Genomic DNA, 6,000 nt, shown 5'->3' with positions numbered 1-6,000 from the left:
TATGTCCCTCCACTTAAAAGATTCTGTATCTTAAAGCATAAAAAAATACATATATATAATTTTTCTTTGTCCTCTGCCTTCATTTCTTTCTTTCTTTCTTTTTTTTTCTTAAGACAAGAGTCTCACTTCATTGCCCTTAGTAGAGTGCTGTGGTGTCATAACTCACAGAAACCTCACACCTGGGCTCAAGCAATTCTCTTGCCTCAGCCTCCAAAGTAGCTGGGACTTACAGGCCCCCACCACAACGCCTGGGTATATTTTTTTAGATGAGGTCTCTCTTGCTCAGGCTGATCTCCAACTTGTGAGCTCAGGCTTGGCCTCCCAAGTGCTAGGATTACAGATGTGAGCCATTGCGCCCAGCCTTCTGCCTTCATTTTCAACTTTCTCCCTCAGTGTATTTATACTGAATTTAAATGACATTTTTAGATTTTTATTTATTTTAGATTTTTTAGATTTTTAGATTTTATTTATTTTAGATTTTTTTCAAATTTGTTTGCTTTAAACTAATTTTTTTCACCAAACATATTCATAATGACATAATTTTAATAAACCATTCTTGTTATATTACATTTTTATAAGTAAAATACTATAAATGTTGAATTTCTTTTCTAAGAACTGAGCCAATGACTTCCTTAAACTTCATCACAAAATTCCAGAATTTGACCTGAAAAAAAAAAAAAATTCAGGATTTATGGCTGTAGTTTCCTTTTCTGTTATTAACAATCTTTAGCAATGAAAGGAGATGCATGACTTGGCCTCTTCAGAAGCAATCTGACACTCTTATGAAATACACTGTAGTAAGAAGAAATCAATGAATTCATGTAAAAGAATCTAAAAGTTTATTTGTAAACCGCTTTCATAATTTTTTTTTAGCACTGAAATAAGTGTGTTTCTGTATTTTAAATTGTTTTTAAGGAAGGTTCTTTTGTTTGTTTTTTGGATGGGGAAAATCATACTTTCAATGAAGTTGTATTAAATGGGTGGCCAACGTGTTCTTTTTTTATTATTACCCAAAAGTATAGAGTGTGCAATTTACAAGGGGGAAAAGAGCCCATGTGCTACAGGGTTAAAATGAAGACAATGATTTTTAACTTTCCATGCCATTTGTTACAGTTATTTTCTGATTGAATTTATAATGTATTATAAAGGAGTTAATTTAAAAATTTTTGTGAAATGGCTTATTCCTAGATGAGATCCTATATATCATATTGATTTTTTGGACACAGAGTGTTACGTAGTTTTTTAAATCCTAATGAAAGATTTTTTTTTTTTTAAAAGCCAATATAAAGTAAATGAAACTGGTTCTTGTTATATTCTTCTACTTGAGGGGGAAGTATTCTAAAATTAAAAGTTGGAGGGTGCGATGGCTCACGCCTATAATCCCAGCACTTGGGAGGCCAAGACGGGTAGATTGCCTGAGCTCACAGGTTCGAGACCAGCCTAAGCCAGAGCGAGACCTCATCTCTAAAAATAGCTGGGCATTGTGGTGGATGTTTGTAGTCCCAGCTACTTGGGAGTCTGAGGCAGAGAATTGCTTGTACCCAGGAGTTTGAGGTTGCTGTGAGGTATGACACCATGACACTCTACCAAGGGTGACAAAGTGAGACTCCAAAAAAATAAAAAATAAAACTTTTATAAGTGGCAAGAGGTTTGAGATATGTAATTGAGCTATGTAATACAGTTTTTATAAATGGGTAGGAAAAAACTGGAAGGACACAGCCATGATGTGACAATTCACAAAAGAAAATTTAAATATCAATAAGTAATTTGGCTGGGCCAGGCACAATGGCTCATGCCTGTAATCCTAGCATGTAATCTGGTAGGCCAAGGCAGGTGGATTGCTTGAGGTGAGGATTTCAAGATCAGCCTGAGCAAGAGTGAGACCCTGTCTCTACTAAAAATAGAAAAACTAGCAGAGTGTTGTGGTATGTGCCTATAGTCCCAGTTACTAGGGAGCTGAGGCAAAAGGATCCCTTGAGCCCAAGCATTTGCGGTTGCTGTGAGCTATGATGCCACAGTAATCTACCAAGGGTGACAGAGAGACTCTGTCTCAAAAAAGAAGGAAGGAAGGAAAAGAAAGAAAGAAAAAGAAAAGAAAGATTAGCTGGGTGTTTTGGTAGACACTTGTAGTCCCAGCTACTTAGGAGGCTGAAGCAGGAGGATCGCTTGAGCCCAGGAGTTTGAGGTTACCGTGAGCTATGACGCCGTGACAGTAAAACTAGACAACAGAGTAAAACTATGTCTCAAAAATAATTAATTGTGGCAGATTCTGTTTTTCCAGAAATGGCCACAACACTATCTCCAAGTTTGATGTTTTTCTACAATTGTCATTCTGTCATCAAGAGGTAGTGTCTTGCCACTTCCTTGAATCTGAGTAAGCCCGTTGGCTGTGTTGGTCAAGGATATGTGGTAAAAGTGATGATATCCCACTTCCAGGTGTTGCTCTTACCTGGCCAGGATGTTTGCTTTCTGCCTCTTGGAAACCAACTGTCATGTAAGAAATGCAAGTATCCTGAAATCAGTATGTTGTGAGAAACTAAAAGTCATGTGTAAAAGCCCCATAAGATGAGACATAAAAGTGGAGAAATTATAATATATAAATATGATATAATATTATAATGTTATAATTATATATTTATAATAATAAATATATTTTTTGAACTCAAATATATTTTCTTGAACTCAGAGGAATCCATATTAAAGCAAAAATAAACACTTTACACCCAGAAATGTGTGTAAGCTCTTTATACCCAGTAGTCTAATAAAAGAAAGATGGATGATGCCAAGTATAGAGGGGGAGAGGGAGGATAACTCATCAGCTCATACACTGCTGCTGAGAATGTAAACTGGTAGAGCCACTCTGGAGAGCAATCTGGCAGAATTCAGTTATGGATACTAAATTTTTTCTGGATATATGGACTCAAGAAATCTTAAGTAGGTCTTTGAAAAATATGAAGATAATCATCACATTGTTTTTGATGGCAGAAGCTGAGCTACAGCTTGAGGTTCTTCATATAGGTAAAACATGGTAGGTGCGCACAGGTAGTACCGCAGTCCATCCTTACCTATAGTTTTGCTTCAGTGGTGTCAGTTATCCATGGTCAACAGTATTTAAAATATTAAATGGAAAATTACAAAGATGTAAGTTTTAAATTTCATGATAGTCTGAGAAATAAATTTCACACCATCCACCTGCTCCTCCCAGGTTGTGAATCATCCTTTGTCCAGCATATCCACACTGTATACACTGATCACCTGTTAATCATTTAGTAGCCATCTCAGTTGTAAGATGGAGAAAAAACATGATATATATGTAGGGCACATTACTATCCTTGATTTCAGACATCCATTGGGGATCTCAGCATCCCAAGAACAGTGAGGAGACTGCTGTACTAGAAGCAAAAGACTACATTTATCTACTACACCAGAGTTTGAGGTGGCTGTGAGCTATGAGACTCAGTCTCTAAAAATAATAATAATACCCCTCCTTATTGGAAAAGGGTATTGTGATGTTTGGAATGGGATAATGGGTGTGAAATTATTTTGACAATGATAATGCAATATTGAAGCATAATAAAGTTTTTTTTTCTTATGGTAATATTTGTTAAAGCAATTAAATATTAACTTTTTGGAAACCTAATTGCTAATGCTATAGATTCTGCTTTTTTATTAAATTGGTCTGCTCATCACAACACTTTTTTTTTAAACCTAGGATTGGAAAACTGAAGTTAAAGTTCAATATTTTGAACTATGTTTAAATGAAGATAAGAAAGAAGACAGAACTTTTAAAATGTTTTATTATACAGCCAACTGAAGAATTCAGCTCTGCGTTCCAAGGGATTGACCAACATTCCTCTAATTCTTTCATCATGTTGACCATTTGTGATTTCATCACAGAAATCTGATCTGAAACTCAGTTTACAGAAATAATGAAAATAAATTTCAAATTGCATGGGAGTATTTTTGTACTAATATACCATATTATGCTTCATTTTTTATATTATTTTCCATTTTTATATTTGTTTTTATGTTAGGGACTATTCTGAACTAAGTATTTTTAATAAATACTACTAAAATCCAGTGTTGTTGTGTCTGAGTATGTTATTTGTGTAAAATGTTTCTAGAGACTCGTTTACTCTCCTTAAGCCATTTATTAAATGCTGCCTTCTCTGAGCTAGTTATAGAGACATGATTTCGTAGACACACCTGATTCACATCTCAATTCTGCCACTCTTATGTGAAAGTTACTCAAATGCTTTAGGCCTCTGTTTCCTCATCTGTAAAATGGGGGTCAGAGTAGTACCTAACTCTTTGAATACTTAATATCTGCCAATCACTGCTAAATGTTTAAGTAGCATTATTCCCACTTTACAATTGTAGAATTTGAATGCTTAAATCTACATAAGATTATACAGCTACTAAGAAGTGGAATTAGAGTCTGGTTCCAAGGCCAGGTGTGGCGGCTCACGCCTGTAATCCTAGCACTCTGGAAGGCCAAGGCGGGTGGATTACCTAAACTCGCAGGTTCAAGACCAGCCTGAGCAAGAGAGAGACCTGCCATCTCTAACAATGGCTGGATGTTGTGGCAGGCGTCTATAGTCCCTGCTACTTGGGACTCGCTTGAGCTCTAGAGTTTGAGGTTGCTGTGAGTTATGACACCATGGCACTCACATAGAGGGCAACAAAGTGAGACTCTCAAAAAAAAACAAACAAAATCTGGTTCCAGATTTATCTGACACTTAAAGCCCAGGGGTACATAGTATGAGTTTCTCTTTGGAGAGCTATTAATGGTTTCACATGTGTGGTCAGTATGACTCTACCGACCTTTGTTTATATGTGTATGCTGTAGTTCTGCACAGAATATTGCTGACTAGGATGGAGACCTCATTATGGGGTCCTGAGTTCATTAGAGTTTTCAGTAGTTCATAAAATTTATTTGGAGACAAAGAATTGTTGTTCAATTCTGTAAGTGTATAACCACTTGAAATCCCAAGGGCTTATGTAGTCCATACCACGTCACCTTGTGGAAGTTACTATGTTTTTCTTGTAGTAGGTAAAACAATTAATATACCTAAAAGGAGGCTGAGGTAATCAGAAAAAATGTGCATAATTTTTAAGAAAAATTCTTGTTAATTGCATAGGTATTGTCTAGACATTATAGAAAAAGAGTGGATGTCAAAATGAGGTGGTTTGAATAATTAATAGTCCCGTTAGTTAAAATCATATACCCAGAATTAATTCTAACAGCAATGGACAGGTGGGGATACCACAATACTAAAGAGGACCTAACAGCAATGGGAAGTCCATTTCCATGGTACATGACCTTATTTATAAAAAATCCTACACCAACGTTTATTTTTTATTGCCTATTTATTGTTTTTTTTTTTGTAGAGACGGAATCTTACTGTAGCGCCCTCGGCAGAGTGCCGTGGCGTCACACGGCTCACAGCAACCTCTAACTCTTGGGCTTACGCGATTCTCTTGCCTCAGCCTCCCGAGCAGCTGGGACTACAGGCGCCCGCCACAACGCCCGGCTATTTTTTTTTTTTTTTTGTTGCTATTGCCTATTTATTTTATGCCAGATGCTATGGTATCTGCAAGAAGCAATTATTCTTCAAAACCCCAAAACCTCTATGGGTGTTTGTTGCTGTCTTCTCTACCCCACTGCACTTCATTTCTACACATTCCCTGATCCCAGCTCGAATACTGCTTCCTTAGAAAGGCCTTTGGGGGTAGTCTCCCATCCCTCATCTAAATTATAGCTTCCTGTCATCCTCTTCCCGTAGGTCCTATTCTTTTCTCCTTTGTGCTTACTACAGTTTTTATCACATGATTACTTGGAAGTTTGCTGACTGTCTCTCCCACTAAATAGTCTATTTTCATTCATTCATTCCATAGGTATTTATTGCATGCCTACTAAGTGTCAGGGACTCCTGGGTGCACATCTTAGGTAAAGCTACAGTGAACAAGAAAGGTCAGTCCTTAAGAACTTCTATATTC

Source organism: Nycticebus coucang, chromosome 14, assembly GCF_027406575.1.
Source record: "Nycticebus coucang isolate mNycCou1 chromosome 14, mNycCou1.pri, whole genome shotgun sequence".
Taxonomy (NCBI): Eukaryota; Metazoa; Chordata; class Mammalia; order Primates; family Lorisidae; genus Nycticebus; species Nycticebus coucang.
Note: the sequence above shows the minus strand (reverse complement) of the source record.